The sequence below is a fragment of the Staurois parvus genome, unplaced genomic scaffold (genome assembly GCF_062004578.1).
Source record: "Staurois parvus isolate SC_StPar_1 unplaced genomic scaffold, SC_StPar_1.0 ptg000056l, whole genome shotgun sequence".
NCBI lineage: Eukaryota > Metazoa > Chordata > Amphibia > Anura > Ranidae > Staurois > Staurois parvus.
The window spans coordinates 6,884,440-6,908,656 of record NW_028317852.1 but is presented as its reverse complement, the minus strand read 5'-3'; positions in this window follow the sequence as shown (position 1 = coordinate 6,908,656).

The following is a 24,217-nucleotide window of genomic DNA, read 5'->3' as shown; positions in this document are numbered from 1 at the left end:
GGTGGAATTCAACCCTACACATGGTAGACCGCCTTTACGAACAGCGAAAGGCCATCACCGATTTCCTGATGTTACAAGCGGATAAAGGTACTCCCCTGTGTAACTTCGATGTCAGCCATTGGCAGCTCATGCGTGACACCTGCCGCTTGCTCAGGCCCTTTGAGGAGGCCACGCTATTCGTGAGTCGGCAGGACTATGGGATGAACGACGTCATTCCTCTGTTGCACGTCCTGGAACAAATGCTGTTAACAATGGCTGGTCAGGGTGCGGTAGACGTGGCGCACAGATCTCAACGCCACATGAACCCTGTGGGGGCAGGACAGGAAGAAGAGGAGGAGGTAGAGGAGGACATTGGTGCTCAGGAATTATTGAGTGAAATGGGTGGTTTTTCCACTCAGCAGACAGGAGTGGAGGAGCAGGAGCATCTGGTAGAGGAGGAGGAGACAGAGGACCCAGACGCACCGTGGCAGTATGCTGTGGAGATGGAGGTAGGGAGTCCCTCGCATTCCTTGGCACAAATGGCCCATAGCATGCTCGGTTGCTTGCGTAGCGACAGCCAAATAAGAACCATCAGACAGAGGGATGACTTTTGGCTGTCCACCTTGTTGGACCCTCGCTACCGTTCAAAAATGGTGGCCTTTTTCACACCTGCTGAGAGGGAGGCCAAAATAACGTACTATAAAAACCACCTATGTAGTCAGTTGGTCTCTGCCTTTGTGCGCCAACGTCCATCCTCAGACACTGTGGGCCCTGTGCGCTTGCGTTCCGCTGCCATGGCAGCAAAGGAGGGGTGGGGTGGTAGGAGCAGTGGCAGCTCCACCAGCAGCGGCTGACTCAGTCTGCAGTCGATGATGAGTAGCTTTCTTCACCAGCGCAGTGAGGAAACTACTAACCAGCCGCAGCAGCAGCAGCATCAGGTGGACCTGGAGCAGGACCTCAAACAACAGGCTTGGGCCTACTTGGACAGCACCCTGCCAACCGAGGTAGACAATCCCCTTGACTACTGGGCAACGAAACTTGACCTTTGGCCCCAACTAGCTGAATTTGCCCTTGAAAGGCTGTCATGCCTGGCCAGTAGCGTGGCATCGGAGCGCGTGTTTAGTGCGGCAGGAGGTATTGTAACTCCGTGGAGGACACGTCTGTCCACCCAAAGTGTGGAGAGACTCACGTTTGTGAAAATGAATCAGGCGTGGATTAGTCTGGATTTCAAACCACCAGTTCCTGACACAACTGACTAAATCCGCCATGAATCATGCCTCAAATATGTGCCACTTTGAGGTCTCCTCACACACTGCTGGTGTGTTGAATTTTTTGACATAGGGTGCTGGCAGATTATGGGCCTCCTATAGCTGCTGCCAGGCCCCTAATCTGCCATGGGCCCCTATATACCGCCTCCTCATGCTGCTGCCAAGTCCAGAGTCTCTCATGGGTCCCTGTACGGCCTCCCATTGCTGCTGTCTCCATCGCCACACTCTGCCATGTGCCACTTTCAGGTCTCCTCACACACTGCTGGTGTGTAGAATTTTTTGACATAGGGTGCTGGCAGATTACGGGCCTCCTATAGCTGCTGCCAGGCCCCTAATCTGCCATAGGCCCCTATATACCGCCTCCTCATGCTGCTGCCAGGTCCAGAGTCTGTCATGGGTCCCTGTACGGCCTTCCATTGCTGCTGTCTCCATCGCCACACTCTGCCATGTGCCACTTTCAGGTCTCCTCACACACTGCTGGTGTGTAGAATTTTTTGACATAGGGTGCTGGCAGATTACGGGCCTCCTATAGCTGCTGCCAGGCCCCTAATCTGCCATAGGCCCCTATATACCGCCTCCTCATGCTGCTGCCAGGTCCAGAGTCTGTCATGGGTCCCTGTACGGCCTCCCATTGCTGCTGTCTCCATCGCCACACTCTGCCATGTGCCACTTTCAGGTCTCCTCACACACTGCTGGTGTGTTGAATTTTTTGACATAGGGTGCTGGCAGATTACGGGCCTCCCATAGCTGCTGCCAGGCCCCTAATCTGCCATGGGCCCCTATATACCGCCTCCTCATGCTGCTGCCAGGTCCAGAGTCTCTCATGGGTCCCTGTACGGCCTCCCATTGCTGCTGTCTCCATCGCCACACTCTGCCATGTGCCACTTTCAGGTCTCCTCACACACTGCTGGTGTGTAGAATTTTTTGACATAGGGTGCTGGCAGATTATGGGCCTCCCATAGCTGCTGCCAGGCCCCTAATCTGCCATAGGCCCCTATATACCGCCTCCTCATGCTGCTGCCAGGTCCAGAGTCTGTCATGGGTCCCTGTACGGCCTCCCATTGCTGCTGTCTCCATCGCCACACTCTGCCATGTGCCACTTTCAGGTCTCCTCACACACTGCTGGTGTGTAGAATTTTTTGACATAGGGTGTTGGCAGATTACGGGCCTCCCATTGCTGCTGCCAGGCCCCTAATCTGCCATGGGCCCCTATATACCGCCTCCTCATGCTGCTGCCAGGTCCAGAGTCTGTCATGGGTCCCTGTACGGCCTCCCATTGCTGCTGTCTCCATCGCCACACTCTGCCATGTGCCACTTTCAGGTCTCCTCACACACTGCTGGTGTGTTGAATTTTTTGACATAGGATGCTGGCAGATTACGGGCCTCCCATAGCTGCTGCCAGGCCCCTAATCTGCCATGGGCCCCTATATACCGCCTCCTCATGCTGCTGCCAGGTCCAGAGTCTCTCATGGGTCCCTGTACGGCCTCCCATTGCTGCTGTCTCCATCGCCACACTCTGCCATGTGCCACTTTCAGGTCTCCTCACACACTGCTGGTGTGTAGAATTTTTTGACATAGGGTGCTGGCAGATTATGGGCCTCCCATAGCTGCTGCCAGGCCCCTAATCTGCCATAGGCCCCTATATACCGCCTCCTCATGCTGCTGCCAGGTCCAGAGTCTGTCATGGGTCCCTGTACGGCCTCCCATTGCTGCTGTCTCCATCGCCACACTCTGCCATGTGCCACTTTCAGGTCTCCTCACACACTGCTGGTGTGTAGAATTTTTTGACATAGGGTGCTGGCAGATTACGGGCCTCCCATAGCTGCTGCCAGGCCCCTAAGCTGCCATAGGCCCCTATATACCGCCTCCTCATGCTGCTGCCAGGTCCAGAGTCTGTCATGGGTCCCTGTACGGCCTCCCATTGCTGCTGTCTCCATCGCCACACTCTGCCATGTGCCACTTTCAGGTCTCCTCACACACTGCTGGTGTGTTGAATTTTTTGACATAGGGTGCTGGCAGATTACGGGCCTCCCATAGCTGCTGCCAGGCCCCTAATCTGCCATAGGCCCCTATATACCGCCTCCTCATGCTGCTGCCAGGTCCAGAGTCTGTCATGGGTCCCTGTACGGCCTCCCATTGCTGCTGTCTCCATCGCCACACTCTGCCATGTGCCACTTTCAGGTCTCCTCACACTGCTGGTGGGTTCCATTTTTTGTCATAGGGTGCTGGCAGATTACGGGCCTCCCATTGCTGCTGCCAGGCCCCTAATCTGCCATGGGCCCCTATATACCGCCTCCTCATGCTGCTGCCAGGTCCACAGTGTCTCATGCCATGTGCCACTTTCAGGTCTCCTCACACTGCTGGTGTGTTGAATTTTTTGACATAGGGTGCTGGCAGATTATGGGCCTCCTATAGCTGCTGCCAGGCCCCTAATCTGCCATAGGCCCCTATATACCGCTTCCTCATGCTGCTGCCAGGTCCAGAGTCTCTCATGGGTCCCTGTACGGCCTCCCATTGCTGCTGTCTCCATCGCCACACTCTGCCATGTGCCACTTTCAGGTCTCCTCACACTGCTGGTGTGTTGAATTTTTTGACATAGGGTGCTGGCAGATTGCGGGCCTCCCATTGCTGCTGCCAGGCATGTAATCTGCCATGGGCCCCCGTACCGACTCCTCATGCTGTGACGTTGCAACAAGGTGGAATTCAACCCTACATATGTTAGACCGCCTTTACGAACAGCGAAAGGCCATCACCGATTTCCTGATGTTAAAAGCGGATAAAGGTACTCCCTGTGTAACTTAGATGTCAGCCATTGGCAGCTCATGCGTGACACCTGCGCTTGCTCAGGCCCTTTGAGGAGGCCACGCTATTCGTGAGTCGGCAGGACTATGGGATGAACGACGTCATTCCTCTGTTGCACGTCCTGGAACAAATGCTGTTAACAATGGCTGGTCAGGGTGCGGTAGACGTGGCGCACAGATCTCAACGCCACATGACCCCTGTGGGGGCAGGACAGGAAGAAGAGGAGGAGGTAGAGGAGGACATTGGTGCTCAGGAATTATTGAGTGAAATGGGTGGTTTTTCCACTCAGCGGACAGGAGTGGAGGAGCAGGAGCATCTGGTAGAGGAGGAGGAGGAGGAGACAGAGGACCCAGACGCACCGTGGCAGTATGCTGTGGAGATGGAGGCAGGGAGTCCCTCGCATTCCTTGGCACAAATGGCCCATAGCATGCTCGCTTGCTTGCGTAGCGACAGCCGAATAATAACCATCAGACAGAGGGATGACTTTTGGCTGTCCACCTTGTTGGACCCTCGCTACCGTTCAAAAATGGTGGCCTTTTTCACACCTGCTGAGAGGCCTTGAAAGGCTGTCATGCCCGGCCAGTAGTGTGGCATCGGAGCGCGTGTTTAGTGCGGCAGGAGGTATTGCAACTCCGCGGAGGACACGACTGTCCACCCAAAGTGTGGAGAGACTCACGTTTGTGAAAATGAATCAGGCGTGGATTAGTCTGGATTTCAAACCACCAGTTCCTGACACAACTGACTAAATCCGCCATGAATCATGCCCCAAACATGTGCCACTTTCAGGTCTCCTCACACTGCTGGTGTGTTCCATTTTTTGTCATAGGGTGCTGGCAGATTACGGGCCTCCCATAGCTGCTGCCAGGCCCCTAATCTGCCATGGGCCCCTATACCGCCTCCTCATGCTGCTGCCAAGTCCAGAGTCTCTCATGGGTCCCTGTACGGCCTCCCATTGCTGCTGTCTCCATCGCCACACTCTGCCATGTGCCACTTTCAGGTCTCCTCACACTGCTGGTGTGTTCCATTTTTTGTCATAGGGTGCTGGCAGATTACGGGCCTCCCATAGCTGCTGCCAGGCCCCTAATCTGCCATGGGCCCCTATACCGCCTCCTCATGCTGCTGCCAGGTCCAGAGTCTCTCATGGGTCCCTGTACGGCCTCCCATTGCTGCTGTCTCCATCGCCACACTCTGCCATGTGCCACTTTCAGGTCTCCTCACATTACTGGTGGGTTCCATTTTTTGTCATAGGGTGCTGGCAGATTACGGGCCTCCCATAGCTGCTGCCAGGCCCCTAATCTGCCATGGGCCCCCGTACCGACTCCTCATGCTGCTGCCAGGCCCGTAATCTGTCATGGGCCCCTGTTGTCACTTGTTGGCATATTCCGCTCGTTCAGATGCTCCTTCTCCTGCTACTCCTCTTCACGGATTCCGTCAGCAGTCTTTCTTGGAATCCGTTTCCAAGAGACAACAGTTTGCGAGCACGCACCCGACGGTGCAGAAGCTGAACGTCCTCCTGTCCAAGTTGCTGCTGCCAGGCTCGTAATCTGTCATGCGCTCCTGTACCGCCTCCTCATGCTGCTGCCAGGTCCAGAGTGTGTCATGGGCCCCCGTACCGACTCCAAATGCTGCTGCCAGGCCCGTAATCTGTCATGGGCCCCTGTACCGCCTCCCCATGCTGCTGGCAGGTCCAGATTGTGTCATGGGTCCCTGTACGGCCTCCCATTGCTGCTGCCAGGCCTGTAATCTGCCATGGGCCCCCGTACCGACTCCTCATGCTGCTGCCAGGCCCGTAATCTGCCATGGGCCCCTGTACCGCCTCCTCATGCTGCTGCCAGGTCCAGAGTGTGTCATGGGTCCCTGTACGGCCTCCCATTGCTGCTGTCTCTATCGCCACACTCTGCCATGTGCCACTTTCAGGTCTCCTCACACTGCTGGTGGTTTCCATTTTTGTCATAGGGTGCTGTATGGCCTCCCATTGCTGCTGCCTCCACCGCCACACTGTGGCTCCACACTCTGGTTTTGGCCCCGTGACTGGCCAAATGAGTGAAGTGTGCGGTGATTCTAAGATCGACGGCACTCATCTGCATGTCATACTGCCTGACAGTATTATTTCTCTTCCCCAGCAGACTCCAAGGGCATTTAAATTAAAGGTACAGTGTTCAGCACTAATATTAAGTCTCTCTGAAGCCTAGAAACACCCTTTTTTAAGTTAAATTCACAGCGAATATATTCGACTCGAATCGAAATTTTTCTACAAATTCGCCGAATCAGTCGAATCGAATTTTTGAATACTTCGCTCATCTCTAGGTATAACTATTAAAAACCACATAACTCCCAATAATGACCTTCAAAAAATATAAAGATACAGCCTAGAAAATACACAAAAATATCAGAAAACTTGCACCAAACAAATCATGTATAAATAGTAAGGATGTAGTAATCATGTTACAGCAGTGGTAGTACTCTCTCAAAATGGTGACAGTTCTTTGAAGAGCTCTGTAAGTGAAATTATTAATCCTAGAGTAAATAGAATATCTGTAGGATAGCAGGTCCTTGGTCATCCACTTTTCCCATAGAAATTATAAATGAAAATGTAACACCTCAAGTAGTTGAAACCAGCACAATTGAGTGACATTGCCAATCTGTGGATGCTACAGTGCTGTTACCAAAGAAACTTGAAAGTTTTTTTTTTGCACTTTTTGTACGAAATACAAAAAATGTGATTTACATAAGATAAAATTCATCAAAATGAACAAACATCAATCAAAAAAGCACAATGAAATAAAAAATATGCTGTAGAACATATGAACTTGAATACTCTGAACATGAAGAAAGGCTCAGCTCAAGGTAGATTTAATCAGTGGTCTGTCAGAGAGAAAAGCATCCACATATGTACTTTAACAAGGAATATCGAAACATCATATAAATAGTTGGTGCAGCATCATTCAGTCTCCAAGTAAGTTTGACCTATTATATGTCTGCATGCCAGAACCACGGTTTGAGCCAGGCCAGAACAGTTGCTTCGTAGTAGTACTTAAGATTGGTGTTCCCTATTCCGCAGACCCTTCTCAATTTAATTCAGTTACTGAATGCAATGCACATCCTGACTTTTTTTCCTTTCCATAGATATCTATTCAACATTGACTAAGTACATGAGAAGAAGGAGTTGGGAATGGGAGGCGTTTGGAATAGATATAATAGCAATGGCAGGGCTTGCATTTTAACCTCCCTAGTGGTCTGATTATGTCCATATTTCTGTGCTCAAAGCAGTACATTTTTTTGCATGGAAATATGTATTTTCTTTATTGTAGCTCTGTAATTTTTAGGAATAACTCACTGAAATCTGTCCGAACAAGAGTCTAGTAAACATCCCGGGTAGGATAAAACTTGAAACACAAAATCATAAATTATAATTTAATAAATAATCATAAAAAATAATAATATAATAATAATAAATTTATTTCAATAATATAATCAAACCAAAAACACTGAAATTTGAAATATAGCGCCAAGTTCGCACATCATTGAGCAAAGTCGCAGAATGGTTTTCAGTGTCTGATGACGAATTTCCCTACAAATCATTATCATTCAATTCTGCAAGTGGTTCTAATTTACTATCGCTGTTCTCTAGCTGGTCTAAAACCGCTTTTGACCTAAAGGGACGCTTTTTGGATGCCATGGACTTTTCTGAGTTTCCAGGCAGAAAGAACAGTCAAAATGCAGGCAGGGCACAGGACAATGCACTAGGGACAAAATGTATGTAAAATGGTTTGTTACAGTAATGTTATACTATATGATTTTAGTGATTTTAGTGAATGTCACTTTTTGTCATTTTAAAATTTCTCGCCGTTCCATCCCCCGTACATCCCGACACTCGCAAGGAACTGAACGCAGATGACAGATGCCGGCATCCGCCGGATTACATTGCCGGGGACACTGCAGGAGGGACATCGTGGGAATGCAGGACAAGGTAAGTGATCAAGGGATCGTGGAGCAGCGCCGCATGGTAAGCCCGAGTGTAGCTCGGAGTTACCGCTTGTGGTACTGAAACTTTACCCTGAGCTACACTCGGGAATACCGCCAGGGAGGCTACAAGCAGCCAACTGTCCTGGCCAAGTCACATCAAATTGGGCTAGTTTGGCTACTTTTCCATTCAAGGCTTGTAGGAAAGGAATATAATTTTCCTTGAGGAGATCTACAAATGGAGTGAGGGTAATGCTTAGATATGCAATCCCCTGTTCCCTCCACAGGTAAAGAAGGGTGACTTGGAGGAGATTTTTATCAGCCAACTTTACTCCGAGATCTAATATATAAAATGTTGTTTCATTAACCTTATAGTGAGAAACTATGTTACACAATTGTAATGCCTTGAGTATCGAAACCAGGGATTGTGAGGGGTACATCAGCATTAGGATGATGTCATCAGCAAAAACATAGTATTTCTGGTATGCTTTGACTCTCCTAAAGTGAAAGCTGGGATTTGAAGATGAGAGAGGATGCATTCCGCCATAGGTTCCATTAGCATATTAAAATCAATGAGGAAAGAGGGCGTTCTTGGCAGGTGCCATTTTGTTATGTCACAAGGAGTAAATAGGATACCAGACATGTATACTTGTGCTGATGGATTACTATATAAGGTCATTATAGCTATATTGGTCATGTTAATCCAAATCTGGTAAATACGTGAGCTACTGTAGGTATTCCCAGTGAATCCAATCAAACACCTTTTCGGCAGCCAAAGTGAGGAGCAGAGAAGGCGCTCTCCAGAGTTTGGCTAAATGAATTATATTGACCAGGTGGCATGTGGCATCAGCCATTTGGCAGCCCTTTGTAAAACCTGATTGATCTAGGTGGATAATTTGAGGTAAAATGTTTACTATTCTTTTAACACCTGGGGGAGGAAGGTGGAGGAGTCAGCAGCAGCTTTAAACACATTCAGTAGGTGAGGTGTTAATATTTTTTAAAATGTTTTAAAGTATTCTCTTATATAACCATGCGGACCTGGCAACTTATTATTAGGTAAAGAGTTGATAGTTTTGCAAATTTCAAAAGAAGTAAACGGGGCATTGAGGTGGCATAATTGGTGTTCTGATATTTGAAGTAGTTTAATCTGTGATAGAAAACCTTTGACAACCTCCCCTCTGACGTCACCACGTACCCGGCTACAGACTGTATAGTCTGTGTATGTAAGACACACAGAGGAGGCTCTCTTGCTATCTCATACAAAGCGGCTGTATATTATACCCAAAGCGTGTTTTATTGATTATTATGTGAGTGCATCTGCATATGGGGCACTAAATAAATTTACATATTTTAAAAACGATAAGGCACTATGTATGTTTTTCTTTTTTACTGCCTAAACGAGGGTTAATTGGAATAAGGAGCAGAGGGACGGAGAGAAACCCTGCAGTGCAGGGAGGGAGAGATCCCATCACCAGTACATAAGCAGAGTCTTATCCAGGAGAACACAAAGGATATCCGAGGCTCATCTCATCCTGAAGGATTTGACCATAAAATCCAGCATACCATCTTTAACTTGAATTAAAGTTATGTCTGCCTTTAATTAGGCTGACACGGAGGTGAGCACATATGAATGTTGATTTTGAAGCACAGATTGAAACATTGCGTGGAATAATTTAATTAAATTGGGACAATTATATATTTATTAATTTTGTTGGCACTTTATATATTTATGCACTTTAAGTGTTCACAGTATTATTGTATATAATCAATTAAGGCACAGTGGATTATAATAGATTAAAAGATTGATTTATTATTATTGATTACAAAGTTTATATATATTTTTTTTTAATATATTATATATGGCAAAGTGAACTTTTACACTAATATATCACTATATAAAAAAATATTTTTAGATTTTATGAATTCAGTTATGGATTAGAATTAGTTAACTGTAAGTTTTGGAGTCTGTGGACAGACGCACTCTTTTATCCATCACAAAACTTCCAGCAGCACTGAACGTCTGTTCAGAAAACACACTGGATGCAGAACAGACCAGTAGCTCGACTGAATATTGAGCAAGTTCAGGCCAGTGATCCATCCTCAAGACCCAGTGGATCCTCAGTTGGAAAGGTCGCCAAGTCTGCTCTTCCCCTAGATAATTCTGCACCATATGATGCAGATGCTGTCAATGGGTGCTTAAATAGCCCTGGGTTCTGAGGACTAAAGATTTGTTTAAATGCATTGGTCAGCTATATGCCTTCTCCACCGCTCTTCTTTGAATCGCACAAAGCCTCAGAAACATGTTGTCCAGAAAATGGTAACCTACCAGTGTCTAGAAAACTGTTACACAAAATTTTCTTCAAGGCATCCTGAAGATGTTTAATCTTCTGCTCCCTCTGTGAAGGCAGGATGAGCTCTGCAACTTTACCCTTGTAACGTGGATCAAGAAGGGTTGTCAACCAGTAATGATCCCTCTCCTTGATACCACCAATCCGCGGGTCCTTTTGAAAGCTTTGCAGAATCAGGGAGCCCATGTAGTGTAACTTTGAGAAGGCATTATATTTTGAGTCACCTGGGTCACTGAGGATAACACTGTCAGGAGCTACCTCCTCCCAGCCATGTACTACTCTTGGCTGGGTTTCTGTGGTCTGAAAACTATCCCTGGAAGACTGCTGTATGTTATCCTCTACTTCCATGCTGCCACAATCCTCCTCCTCTTCCTCCTGTCTGTTCTGCAGCCCCACTGGAATGGTATCTGCAGAAAGGGGGCCTTGAGAGGAAAGGAAGTCCTCTTCTTCCTCCCGCTGTTCTGCCTCAAGTGCCCTGTCCATGATTCCATGCAGAGTGCGCTCCAGCAGGAATATTAAAGGGATAATGTAACTGATATATGCATTGTTGCGGGTCACCATCCTTGTGGCCTCCTCAAATGGTGACAGGACAGTGCATGCTTCCTTTATCAGCAGCCACTGGTGTGGTGAAAAGAAGCCGAGCTCCTCTGAGCCTGTCCTTGTGCCATACTCACACAGGTACTCAATGATGGCCCTTTGCTGCATGTGCAGCCGCTACAGCATTGCCTATGTTGAGTTCCACCTGGTGGACATGTCACAAATAAAGCGGTTGGTGGGCAAGTTGAATTCCCGTTGAATATCACCCAGCTGAACACTGGCTGTGTATGACTGCCGGAAATGGCCACATACTGTACTTTTCTAGATTGCTTCAGAAGACCTTGTAAGCCTGGGTACCTGTTCAAAAAACACTGCACCACCAAATTCAGGATGTGTGCCAAGCATGGATTATGTGTCAAGTGTCCCTGTCGGGGGGTGGAGGGAAGGTTCATGCCATCGTCATCTACAACCATTCCTGGCTCAAGCTACCATGGCGTCAATTACCTTGAAGCCTGCCAATGCAGAGCTGACAAAATATCTGGCCCGGTGTGGCTCCTGTCCCCATAAACAGACCAGCTGAAACACCACATGGCATCTTTTAGCCTGACTGCTTGTGTAGCCCCTTGAATGCTTAGGGAGCACTGCTGGTTCAGAGGACAATTCAGCAGAAGACACCATAGAGGAAGAGGAGGGAGTGGATTAGACAGATGTGGAAGAATCACCAGCAGCTTTTGGGAAGCGTAGTGGCAGATCAAGCTCTAGCACTGAACGCTGTCCTGCGACCTTCCCAGCCACCAGCAGAGTTACCCAGTGCACTTTGAGGGAAACATCCCTGACCATGCCTGCTGGACCACATGTCAGCAGTAATGTGGATCATGCTGCTGACCACCCTGTCCAACAAGGCCAAAACATTGCCTTCCACATGATGGCTCAGAGCTGGAATGGGCTTACGTGAAAAGAAATTTCTTTTCGGAACCTGCCACTGTGGTCCAGTCCATTCCACAAATTCACGGAAGGGGGCAGAGTCCACCAGATGGAAAGACATCTGTTGTAATGCTAACAATTTGGCCAAGCTAGCATTTAGATGCTGAGCATGTGAATGGGTGGGTCAGTATTTTTTTTTATGGTTCAGCAACTGGGGTAGCAAACTTTGCTGGGTGAAATCAACAGGTGGTTAACTGCTAGCAGATTGGGTGCAAGGACCTGTTGAGATGACGTGTGGTATAGTAGAGGTAAGGATCCCAGATGGAGAGCAAAGAGAAGTCTGCACCTTTTTATGATGTGGGTCTTTCAGGTGCTGTTGCCAATGGGCTACATGGCATGTGTGTTGAAAAAAGCCCACACCAAAGGACTTTTGGAATTCAGCAACACCCTGCACCTGTGGAGCTTTGTGGTGTGATACAATAGGATGGCTGCCCTTATTCCTGCCCCTGGAGGACATCCTGCTTCATTGGAGCTGTGCCTCCTTCTCACTTTCCTCCTCTGTTCTCTCAGGCACCCAAGTACAGTCAGTGACCTCATCATCCCCTCCCTCCCCGTCACTGGAACCAACTCAGCAGTATGTTGTGTCTGGGCGAACATGACTGCCAATTTCTTGTCTGCTATTGGTACCCCCTCTCTTTAGGCTCATGTCACTCCATTCTTTAACCTGGGAACCAACATCGAAGCATTCAAATTGCTGCTCATCCTCCAGCAGCATGGGACTGACACTATGTTCGAATAATTCAGCTGACACCTCCATGCATGATGGTGGAGCTACGGAAGGAGTAGCTGTGCACAAGGAGCCTGTGGAATAGGTCAATAGGCTGCTTTGGCAGCTGTGGTGGAAGATGAACTAGTACTCCAGCAGCATGTAACTGACACTATGATCGAAAGAAATTTAGGCGACTCCTCCGATCATGATGGTGGGGCTTAGAAGGAGTAGCTGTGGACAAGGAGCCTGTGGAATAGGTCACTTTGGCAGCTGCGGTGGAAGGCAAACTAGTATGAGCCTGGGTGACAGAGAATGAGGAGGATGAGGATGACTTAGTTATCCACCCTACCACCTCTTCTGCATGTTGTGGCTCAATAACACAGCCAGCACCATAAATAAAGGACAAGCGGGCCCTGCCTGCAGAGGATATACCATGTTCACGACCATCACTTTTCACTGTGAACACAAAGGCTACTTGCCCTCTTTAGCTACATGTTAGTGTCTGCCACTCCTTGCTGGTCTTTTGGACATGATGGCGATATTCTTCAGGGATTTTTATAAATTTTTTTATTTAAAAGTGCGGTAAGGGAATTTGGTGCTTGGGTGCAATGCTTTTGTGCTTGGTGCACTATAAACCATTTTATTTTTATTTTTTTTAATAAAGAAAAATAGGGGGTACAGCAATTATGGCTGCTGCTGCTGCTTCTGCAAAAAAAAAAAAAATGTAAAAAAATTAAGAAAGCCAAAAAAAGGTAACCACTGCTGATGCAGAAGGAGGAAGGGGGTAAAGGATAAGCCCATATTGTTGTTATTAATATGGGAAACAAAATAATCTATAGAGGAGTGAGTCCTGTCCCAAATAATGATTATATCATCAATATGTCAACCATAATACACAATGTTGGACGTGTAAGGGTTGTTCTACCAGATATATTGTGACTTCCAGTATCCCATTAAGAGGTTGGCATATGAGGGTGCAAAATTAGCCCCCATAGCTGTCCCATGCACCTACAGATAGACATTACCATTAAAAAGAAAATAGCGATGGATGAGGCAAAAATGAGTCCCATCCAAGATAAAGGTGACCTCTCTTGGATTATGCACGGGGTCTGCCAACAGAAAAAAATGTAATGCTCACATCCTGCCGTCATGCAGTATGGATGTATATAATGACTGCACGGCTAGCAAAACACAGGGATACCAAGGTTCCCATTAATAGGGAGTAAGTTGTTGGAGTAGATGTATACCATTCCTGATATAAGATTGTAAGCCTTGCGCTAGCAGTTGTAAGCATTAGCCTACATACTGTGAGAAATAGTTAGTGATAATGTTATTGACCTCTCTGATGATGTCCGCCCAGGGGATTATTGTAATCTTTGTGTATTTTGGGGAGATGGCAGAAGTATAAGGTGTTATAAAAGTCTTTCAGGAAGAAAGAGGCCTCAGACTTAGTAATGGCGTTGTCTGTCAGGGTTTTTGCGACCAGTTGTGTAGCTTTGATGATAAAATTGAGCAGGAGATCACAACTAAGTTTGATATAAGTGTAGGAACCAGAAAGCAATTTAGATGCCTCAGCTATGTAATCCTCCCTATTTTTATGACAATTCCTTCTCCCTTGGCTTTATCACAATATTGTTATTGTCAGTAAGTGCCTGTAGGGCATTTCTTTCGATGGAGTTGAGATTATTCCCTTTTGATTTGGAGTGATTTGTAACAGATCTGTGGAAGCAATATGATAAAAGGTTTCTATGCATGGCATGGACCTTTGGGCTGCATAGGATAAAAAATGAATTTGGGTTTTAGAGAGGTATGTTTAACAGGAGGTGAACTAATAAGGTGAACATCAGATTTAGGGCTCTCTGTACACTCTAAAGGACCTCATGATATAATTCCTCCAATAATGCTAAATGTATTTGACCCCCATATATATATATATATATATATATATATATATATTTGTGTGGGTTTGTGTGTATATATATATAATTTATATACATACACACACACACAGACACATACGTATGTTTTTTCTATCAGCTGAGGCTGCATTGTTATCAGCTATATAACACTGTATCCATATTGCCCATATGCATGTTATGTCTTTTTAATCCTTTTTATATATTTTATTTTTGTTAGTCTGTTTATTGTATTGTTATAAGTTTGTTTTGGTGCTTTATTGTCATCCAGCAAAGTATTATGTAATTTGTGCTGCCCTGATTCCCATTTCCCCTATGTATTCATCTCTCCAACCTCGGGGCATAGGTTTGATAAAGAAGCACTGCACATGGTCTGAAACACGTAACTGCCGCCTGTGATGTAATTTCCGGTGCATGCATTCCACGCTGGCCCGGGAAGCTCGGTAAACATATTTGCCGTCTCTCTCCTCCCATACCTGCTGGTTGGCGTATGTGGTTCCTGGAATACTGAGGCTGAGGATCTGCCCCAATGTCTACACTTTACTGATGAGCCTTATACACATAAATTCACTGTGAGTTTTTACACCTGTTGTCCTAATAAGCAGGTCTTTTTATTGCACTTATAAGTGCTTTCTCTTTTTACATGTTTCTAAACAAACCTTTTGGTCTGTAACAAAGGATACTATGTAATTGCAATAACAGTGCAACACTACTCTTACGTGTATAATACACTGCTCAAAAAAATTAAAAGAAACACTTTTTAATCAGAGTATAACATCAAGTCAATTAAACTCCTGGGATATCTATCTGGTCAGTTAAGTAGCAGAGGGGGTTGTTAATCTGTTTCAGCTGCTTTGGTGTTAATTAAATTAACAACAGGTGCACTAGATGGGCAACAATGAGATGACCCCCAAACAGGAATGGTTTTACAGCTGGGTGCTAATGACATTTCTTTCTCTACTCCATCTTTTCTGACTGTTTTTCACTAGTTTTGCATTTGGCTAGGGTCAGTGTCACTACTGGTAGCATGAGACCATACCTGGACCCTACATAGGTTGAAGAAGCAGTACAACTCCTTCATGTTGGCACATCAATACGTTCCACTGCCAGAAGGTTTGCTGTGTCTCCCAGCACAGTCTCAAGAGCATGGAGGAGATTCCAGAAGACAGGCAGTTACTCTAGGAAAGCTGGACAGGGCCGTAGAAGGTCCTTAACCTATCAGCAAGACTGGTATCTGCTCCTTTGTGCAAAGAGGAACAGGAGGAGCACTGCCAGAGCCCCACAAAATTACCTCCAGCAGGCCACTGGTGTGAATATCTCTGAACAAACAATCAGAAACAGACTTCATGAAGGTGGCCTGAGCGCCCGACATCCCCTAATGGACCCTGTGCTCACTGCACAGCACCATAGAGCTCAATTAGCATTTTCCACTGAACACCAGAATTGACAGGTTCGCCACTGGCACCTTGTGCTTTTTACAGGTGACAGGAGGTTCATCATGAGCACATGTGACAGAGATGAAAGGGTCTTGAGAAGCCATGGAGAACATTATGTTGCCTGTGGCATCGTTCAGCATGACCGTTTTGGTGGTGGGTCAGTGATGGTCTAGGGAGGCATATCCAAGGAGGGATGCACATACCTCTACAGGCTAGACAATGGTGCCCTGACTGCCATTAGGTATCGGAATGAAATCCTTGGACCCATTGTCAGACCCTACACTTGTGCAGTGGGTCAAATAGGCCAGGGGTTTAAGAGGGTGAACTAGCCAAATATGGTTGAACTGCAAACAGGCTGGGTTTGGGTTGTACTCAGGGTCAACCAAAACTAAAAGGTCATCCCCAGTAATGAGCAGATTTTTCCCTTAAAGTGAAGCTCTACCAAAAAGGGGAAGTTCCTCTTTAAGGATTGGCACTTTTGGGGAGGAACAGGTACCCGAAATTGACAGGTACCCACTCCCATCTGCTGAGACCGCCTAGGTGATTGGAAACAGAAGTTGTCCCCCCCTCCTTCCCCGTAATCTTCTGGGATGCGCAGTGGCACAAGCTGTCACAGCCGGGTGTCCACACTGAACATTCCGGCGCCGGAAACACAGGGCGGCTAGTAAAACAGGCTGCGGGGGGACCACAGGATTGAGGGAGAGGTGAATGGCTGTTTTTTAAAAGTCAGCAGCTACTGTTTTTGTAGCTGTTGACTTTTTTCTTTTTTTTTTTTAACTGGAACACCTCTTTAACTTGAATATTTGCATGGAGATTTGTTCAGTTTCATGAATTCATAAAAATTCCTGGATCACAATTGCCTGGATTCTTGTAGTGTGTAATTCTAATCAGATCAGACAGATCTCAATGCAAATATTCAGGTTAATTAAACTAATTCAGTCATCCCTTGATACCACTTGTGCATAACAGGTTTTTGATTCATTTTCAACTGAAACATTTCCAGTCTTTCTGAATCTGGCAAATGCTCAGTGATTGCAATAGCTTTGTCTTTATTCCAGTATTTGGGCCACATTTTCTTCTTCAATGCATCTTAGAATAGTGAAAGCGCTGAACATGCCTATGTTTTATACTTTGCACCATATAGTTTGCCTGTAGTTTGAACAGCTGTTTCTCATGTGTTGAGGTGTAATTAAAAGGACATCCTTACTGGAATTTGTGGCTAAAAATCATGAAAGAATTAGCAGTATAAATGGCAACCCTACCAATCTTCAGAAAGGCAGGGTTTTTATTTTTATTTATTTTTTTATGAAAAGACACACTGAATATAACTTCAGGTTTTTTTCTTCATGTGACATGTCTTCTTCTGACTAATTTTATTTTAATGACATTGTTAATATAATATTTTTTTAGGCAGTTCACTAATATTGGACACAACACAAGTTTGGGAGCTGATTTCAGCCAATAATTTTGCTGAAGTCAGCAGATCAGCTGTGTCCAATCACACACAGAGTTCTGTTTTTACAAAACATAGAACTCTGTGTACTGGGAACAGAGATCAGGGAGAAAAAACAGCCATATAGTAAAGTAAAAGCAGGACATATTACACACATTATACATTGTTAGGCACACAATTAAACCCTTGATGTTAACCCCTTCCCAGCCAGTGTCATTGGTTCTGTGACAGTGTACAGTATTAGCATTGACCACTGTATTAGTGTCAGTATTGATGTCAATGTCAGTTAGTTAGTCAGTGTACCTCCCAACCACTATCACAGTCCCATAAGTCACTGATCACCTATAGCTTCATAGCTGTGTAAATTCCAGTATATATACCATAGATTGTAGATGCTATACATTTTGTAAAGACCAATGAACTACTTCCCAACTGCCCTATAGCAGAAATACTGCTACAGAGGGGCATGGGTGTGCAAAATCTTGTATATATACAAGATTTTGCATTTTTGGGTAGGGGGCGTGCCCTACCCCCACCGCCATTCACAGCCGCGGCTCTCAATTATGGGTCCTGGCCAGTGATTACTCACCTGCGTCTGGTGATTACTGAGGATCTCTGACGGGGAAGAGAACTGTTTTGTTGCTAGTTCTCCCTGTCATCTCGGGCACACTGCTTTGGATGGCTGTGCACAGCACAGCCATCCAAAGCAGTGTGCTTACAGTGAAGCACACAGACACTGCCCCCCAGTAAAACACACCCAGCACACAGTTAACTCTTTGATCGCCCCTCATGTTAACCCCTTCCTACCCAGTGCCATTAGTACAGTTTCAGTGTTTTTTTTTTAGCACTGAGCACTGTATTGGTGTCACTGGGGATGACAGTGACACCAAGTCAGTTCCCCCCAGTGTCAGAATGTCCACTGCAGTCCTGCTATAAGTTGCTGATCACTGCCATTACTAGTAAAAATAATTAAAAAAAAACTCAGTATATACAGTTGCAAGAAAAAGTATGTGAACCCCTTGGGATTACGTGGAGTTTTGCATGAATTGGGCATAAAATGTGCTCTGAACGTCATCTAAGTCACAACAATAGAAGAACACAGTCTGCTGAACATAATACTACACAAACATTAGATGTTGCCATGGTTTAACTGCACATAACATGTAAACATTCACAGTGCAGGGAGGAAAAAGTATGTGAACCTTTGGACGTAATAACTGGTTGACCCTCCTTTGGCAGCAATAACCTCAACCAAACGTTTCCTGTAGTTGCAGATCAGACCTGCACAACGATCTGGAGTAATTTTGGACCACTCCTCTTCACAAAACTGTTTCAGTGTAGCAATATTCTTGGGATGTCTGGTGTGAATCGCTCTCTTAAGGTCATGCCACAGCATTTCAATCGGGTTGAGGTCAGGACTCTGACTGGGCCACTCCAGAAGGCGTATTCTGTGCTGTTGCAGCCATTGTTTTGTTGAATTACTTGTATGCTTTGGGTCATTGTCCTGTTGCATCACCCATCCTCTGCGGAGCTTCCGTTGGCGGACAGATGGTCGTACGTTTTCCTGCAAAATGTCTTGATAAACTCTGGAATTCATTTTGCCATCAATGACAGCAATCCGTCCAGGCCCTGAGGCAGCAAAGCAGCCCCAAACCATGATGCTCCCTCTGCCATGTTTTACAGTGGGGATGAGGTTTTGATGTTGGGTGTGCTGTGCCTTTTTTTCTCCACACACAGTGTTGTGTGTTCTTCCCAAACAACTCAATCTTGGTTTCATCTGTCCACAGTATATTTTGCCAGTAGTGCTGTGGAACATCCAGGTGCTCTTTTGCAAACTTCAAACGTGCTGCAATATTCTTTTTGGACAGCAATGGCTTCCTCCGTGGTGTCCTCCCATGTGCTCCATTCTTGTTTAATGTTTTCCTTATTGTAGATGTGTCAACAAAAATGTTGGCATGTGCCAGAGATTTCTGTAGGTCTTTAGCTGACACTCTGGGATTCTTCTTTACCTCATGCAGCATTCTGTGCTGTGCTCTTGCAGTCATTTTTACAGGACGACCGCGCCTAGGGAGAGTAGCAACAGTGCTAAACTTTCTCCATTTGTAGACAGTCTGTCTTACCGTGGACACATGAACATCAAGGCTTTTGGAGATACTTTTGTAACCCTTTCCAGCTTCATGCAAGTCAACAATTCTTGATCGTAGGTCTTCTGAGACCTCTTTTCTGCAAGGCATGGTTCACATCAGACAGTGTTTCTTGAAACCAGTAAACCCAAAACAGGTGTGCGTTTTGTAAGGGCAGGACAGCTGTCAGCAACACATCCAATATCATCACACTGATTGGAGTCAAGGTTGGCTCACTCCTGGCTCCCATTAGCTCTGGGAGAAGTCATTAAGCTAGGGCCTCACATACTTTTTCCTCCCTGCACTGTGAATGTTTACATGTTATGTGCAATTAAACCATGGCAACATCTAATGTTTGTGTAGTATTATGTTCAGCAGACTGTGTTCTTCTATTGTTGTGACTTAGATGACGTTCAGAGCACATTTTATGCCCAATTCATGCAAAACTCCACGTAATCCCAAGGGGTTCACATACTTTTTCTTGCAACTGTATATAGCCATTTGTCAACGCTATAACTTTCACGTAAACCAATTAATTTACACGTATTGGGATTTTTTTAGCAGAGATGTGTGATACATTTTGGCTTAAATTTATGATGAAATTTGATTTTTTTAATTTTTTTACTGGACATGTTTAATATCAAAATGTCAAAAATATTGTTAATTCCTTAAAATTTGCAGTATTTTTTTATAGCACAAAAAATAAAAACCGCACAGGCGATTAAATACCACCGAAAGAAAGCTCAATTCTTGGGAAAAAAGAGCGTACATTTCATTTGGGTGCAGCATTGCATGACCGCGCAATTGTCAGTTAAAGTAACACAGCGCCATAGCACAAAAAAATGGCCTGGCCAGGAAGGGGGGTAAATCCTCAGGAGGGCAAGTGGTTAATATACATTTAGTGGGATTTTTTTTACGAAAGACATGTAGCAGAATACAATTTGCCCCACATTTATGAAAAAATTTGATTTTACATTTTTTTTATTGGATATGTTTTATAACAGAAAGTAGAAAATATTGTTTTCCACAATTTATGGTCTTTTTTCATCTATATAATAAAAAATAAAAAACCCAGTTGTGATCAAATACCACCAAAAGGAAGCTCTATTTGTTTAAAAAAAAGTATATAATTATATAAACTGAATCTGTGTACAGTGTTGCATGACTGTGTAATTGCCAGTTAAAGTCGCTCAGTGTTGAATAGCAAAAAAATGCTCAGCTCATGGTGTGGGTAAAACTTTTCTGGAGGCCAGGTTGATAAATAAATACATCTAGTTAATGTAACTTTTACAAAAATGTAACTGTAAACCTTGAAAATAACTCACTGCCTCTTATTTTTTCTTTTTGAAGATATCCATTTGAGATGGCTGATTTTTGCCCGCTGAAACCATGTTTGACTAATTCACCTTCAAATGTCAGTTACATGCCTCAGTTGTAATAATAGAAATCTGACTAAAGTTGGTCACATATTTCAGTTGATTTTATAGTCACTTTCAAATTTAAAACAGCTATAAAGTTTAAAGGCTAATATGAATATACATTTGATGGAGGTGGAAAGATTTGCAATACATTCACACCTTTACATTTCTACAGTACAGTTCAATTGCCTAATAAAACATACACCCCCTTCTCAAATAATAAAACAAGTATATAAACTGTGCCATACAATTAAGTCTGGAAAGAGCATCTGCCAAATCTACGTTACTCACACTTTAGGAATATCTACATGCTATGTAATTACATGAAATACCACAAAATAGTACTAATCTTAAGTTAATTACACACTACTGTATTATTCTTATATCTTTTTTAGACATCATTTCCCTAAACTGAACTTATTCTAGAGAGATCACTATACATCAAGATACGTTTATCAGATGCAAAAAACCTTATTAGGACTCCAAAAAATACTTAACATCTAAACACTTGGCAACCATCTCCTGTAGCTTTACTGCTACTGGGTGGCTGCCCTCCAAACAAATCAATTATATGTATGTGATCTGCGCTCTCAGTGTGTGCATGGGCCTGGGGTGCACGTGGCGCCGGCCCAGAACTTCTGTGATTTGGTACAGCACCAATCACTCACCATATCCAGGCCAATGATGTTTGGCCCTGGACTTGCTGCTCGGTTGTACTGAATCAGAGGTCCTCCTGTGCCTATGTTTACATTACACAAGCACAGGAAATTATGCAATCTTCTCTCCCTGCAGCACATTCCATTCCAGAGAGAGAAGAAAGCAGATCCATGTGAGTTAAAGCACTACACTGAGAAAGTATAAGCACAACTAGGTCACATTTAACTTTCCGATCACCCCCCAGGTAACCCTTTCACTGCCCTGTCACCAGTGTCATTAGTACAGTGTACAGATTTTTTTTACTGATCACTGTATTAGTGTCATGTGCTACTTCAGATAGCATAGCAATATCTTTGATCAGATCAGAACTATATCAGTGTTCACAATAGTATAGTATTCCCAAAAATGCAGCATTAGCAGGATCAGCCCCAACCAGGGGCGGACTGACAACTCATGGGGCCCCCAGGCAATAGATGGACAATTTTTATACAAGCGTGATATTATTTAGACATTTGTACAATTTTGGAATTTGCCTTTTGTGGCACCGTGTGACCTAATTGCCAGGGCTTCCCCCAATGGCTTGTAAATACCCAACTTAGAAAGGGGGAGAAAGCCTGCTTGAAATATGGTGAATTGCTTGCAATGAAGTGATAGGACAAAGGGATGTTTTTGTCCTGTTTTCCATTCATACACACACAATGGTATAAATTTCCATGGCAGCTGGTGTTGTTGAGAAGCCTCTCTGTGTCCTGTCAGGAATGGACTTGCCAATAGTGGTGGGACTCATCTGCCTTGTGGGCTGCAGTACCAGGGCTGGCCAGCGGGTGCTCTCAACAACCAGAGGTTCACTTCGGCAATTAGCCATCACCTGGGGCTGATTGCAGGTGTATTTAAGGGATGGCCAGACCTGCAGTCTGTGCCTTGGTGTGTGTTTTTCCATGGGCCCCTGTACCTTGTAACCTGCATTCCTGTTCCTGTTCCTGTTCCTGCCTGACTTGTTGCCGACCCTGCCTGATCCTGACCACTGCTGACTTCTCCTGTTTTATCCCTGGCTTGTGACCCTGACCATTCTCTCTGCCTGCTCCTCCTGTACCTACCTGCCCAATCGTTATCGACCCGGCCTGCCTGATTACGTTGTGCTCTATATGTGTATGTACCTGTGTATCTATACCAGTTTAGGTTTGGGTTTGTTTCACCTTGTTGTATGTATTTGTGTAAGCTTGGGGTTTGGTGCACTGCGTGTATGTTTGTATTGTTAGTCTTAATAAATTGTCTTGTTTATACCATATCTGGAGCCTGTGTTTCCCTGTGTCAGTACACACATCTCTGGTCACACCCGCATCCCTGACAGTCCAAGACTAAAACCTTAATATGGGAGGGGTGGACTTCAACGACCAGATGATGAAGCCGTACTTAGTTTCCCATAAATCCAGACACTGGTAAACAAAAGTGGCTGTATATTTATTTCTTTTGGCTCTGTACAATGCTTTTGTGCTTTGCAAAGTAATTGGACGAAGTGAATCCTTCTTAAAATTTCAGGAAGAGATCATCACAGCCCCTTTTGTATCCAGAAGGTGCTGTGGCCCAAACCCCCAACCCAGATGCAGTTAACCAGCTGCATGAGAGGCATTTTCCTGATGCCATTCCTGGTACCCCAATCCAAAAGTCACCCCAAAAAAGATGTTGTTTCTGTAGCAGACACAGAATTAGACGTGACACCTGCTTTTTCTGTCTTTCCTGTCCTGGAAAATCTGGTCTCTGCCTTAAGGACTGCTTCTGTCACTACCACACACTAGTGGAGTATTAGTATAGGGCAGGGGCGGACTGACCATTGGGGCATTCGGGCATTGCCCGAGGGCCCGGGGTCAGTAGGGGGCCCATGAGAGGATCACTGTCCAATGACAGTGTGCGGAGCAGAGGAGGAGGCAGTCTCAGATCCCAACCCAGAAGTAGCTCACCTGTCACTTCACGTGGGGGTAGAGAGAGTCAGGCGATGGGTCCGGACACTGTGCAGGTGATGGAGCCAGTGGGCAGTGGGAAGGTGAGAGGCATATCATCTATGGGTGAGGGGTGTTCACTGCACACACCCTGAACCCCCCCCATGGATGATATGTATCAGGAACAAAATCGGAGGTGATCGGTGCAGTAGAGGGAAAGTGACAGCACTGACCTCCCTGCATGGATTTTAATGAAGCAGCTGAAAGACTTCCAGCTGCCTCCTTGAAATCCATGCAGGGGGATCGGTGCTGTCGCTGTCCCTCCACTGCACCGATCATCCCCTCTGTGCTCCTTACCCCCCCTTTCAGGTCTCTGATGCTTTGTCTTCTCTGACAGTGTCCAGCCCCTCCCCCCCCATTCTCCACGGCAGAGCAGAGGAGAGAGGATCTGCTCTGCCTCCCCTGTCTAGATCAGCTGACAGCTCTGTGATTAATTCTCTCTCTCCCTCTCTCTCCCCCTCCCTTCCCCTCTCTCCCCTTCTCTCCCTCTCTCTCCCCCCCCCTTTCATATTTTCCTCCCTCCCCTCCTTTCACTCCTTCATTCCTTCTTTCTTTTTTCTAATCCTTCCCTCCCTTTTCTTCCTTCCTTCCTTCCTTCCCTCCCTTCTTTCTTTCCTTCCTTCCTTC